The following is a 1,879-nucleotide window of genomic DNA, read 5'->3' as shown; positions in this document are numbered from 1 at the left end:
ATAAGAAAATTGTTTATTTTGTATACAAAACATGTACAATCTCTATGAAAAAATGTACATATCAAAACATATATCTGAAAAAATGTTAATAATGTACTTGACTTGAGCGAGTATAACAAAAATGTTCCTACATAATACGAACAATGTACAATCCATATGACGAAAAAGTAGTCCTCAAAACATATATTTCATAAAAATGCTAAGCATGTATTTAAAAAATGGTAAAAATTTATTATTGTTTATAAAAAAACTCTAAATGGAAAGATAAAAAAACAAAGAAAACGGAAAAGAAATAAATGAAAAAGAAAAGGGCCAAAAGAAAAGGAAAACAGAAGAAGCATAGAAACTGATGCAAAATAGTGAAACATAGTGAAAACCATGAAAAAAACAAATTAAAATCAAAAAAGAAGAAACAAAAGAAAACGGAAAATCCAAATAAATCCGATGAAGAAACAAATAAAACCAAACATAAAAAAGGGAAAATAAATCTAAAGAAGCGTGAAGCAAGCGCAGCAGCACCAACCGTACAACGTACACAACAACTAGACCGAATGAGGAAACTCACCACAGAGAATACTCTATTGGGCTGGCCTATACGGATGGGTGTTGCGGGCGAGGGGAGCTACCAACTCACTATGGCTAGTGTTGGCAAATCTAAAAAAACCAACTCATTATGGCTTATACGTTGTATACAGGGTCAGTACTAGGCGCCGGCCCAATGTTTCGGCCGGTCGCCTAACAGCCGTCGGATTGGCACCATCCGAACTGTCCAGGCCTTATCTTCTTCCCTCATGTGAAAACGTTCCCCCAAACAAAGCTTCCTTTCTATGGGCATGGTGGAAGCAACCAGAAAATCACCTTGGGTGCTCCAGCAGCCCGCTGCCGCCCCGCTCATCCTTGGCCGCCCTCACGCTTGCCGGCCATGGCGCTGCCCGCCCTCGTCGCCCTGGCCGCCCGCGCTTGCCGCTCTGGCCACCCGCACTCACTAGCGATCTCGTGCTGCCCCATGGTAGCTACCTTCATGGTGTTGTGTGGTTGTCCGATGCTAAAGCTGGTTCTAGCATAAAACACATGTCGATTGTAGCTTTTTTTCCATGGATGCAGCTCCGCCTCGCCGACGATTGACTGGTTCCAGCAAACAGAAATGCCCATTGTAGTTTTTTTGCATTGTCTGACATAGCAAACGGAGACAACAGTTGCAGCACAAAATTGGTCACCGTCGTCACCGGTTCTAGCTCGTTGTAGAAAAAGTCGTTGCCGGATGTAGCAAAAACCTACGATGTAGCAACAAAAAGTCGTCACCAGCATCGCGGGTCATAGCTCAGCCGTGATGAATGTGGCAAACATGATGTCACTTGTAGCAAAAAGCGATGCTAGTTGTAGCAAAACCGCGACGCCAACTATGTGTTGTAGCAAAATGTGGCGCCGGTTGTACCAACATGTGATGCCGGTTGTAGCAAAATGCGATGTCGGTTGAAGCATGTAGCAAAAACTGCGACATTAATCTTTTTCTAGGTGCAGTGCCGCCCCGTCCTCGCCGTGCAGCGGTCACCACACTCGCCTTTCGTGGTTGCAGCCTCCCCGGATGCCGGTTGCAGCTCCCTCCCACTAAGATTGAAATCCCCTTCTGTTGAGGATGCACTCTAGTTCAAGGAGCATGCAACCATGGCCATGGATGCAATTGACAGTCTCGCGAGTTCCAGCAATGAGTGCGCCAGTTGCATCATTTGTGAACTTGTGGAATGAAAAGGCTTCCTGGCCATGCCCATGGGGGAGGGCTGGACGATGAGGAGGCTAGGGCGACGACATCAGGCATGGGGTGCGCTTGTCCGAGTAGCGGCATCACCACGGGTGGGCCCGGCCATGGTCTGGTGTGGAG

The sequence above is a fragment of the Triticum dicoccoides genome, chromosome 2B (genome assembly GCF_002162155.2).
Source record: "Triticum dicoccoides isolate Atlit2015 ecotype Zavitan chromosome 2B, WEW_v2.0, whole genome shotgun sequence".
In the NCBI taxonomy this organism is placed as follows: domain Eukaryota; kingdom Viridiplantae; phylum Streptophyta; class Magnoliopsida; order Poales; family Poaceae; genus Triticum; species Triticum dicoccoides.
Note: the sequence above shows the minus strand (reverse complement) of the source record.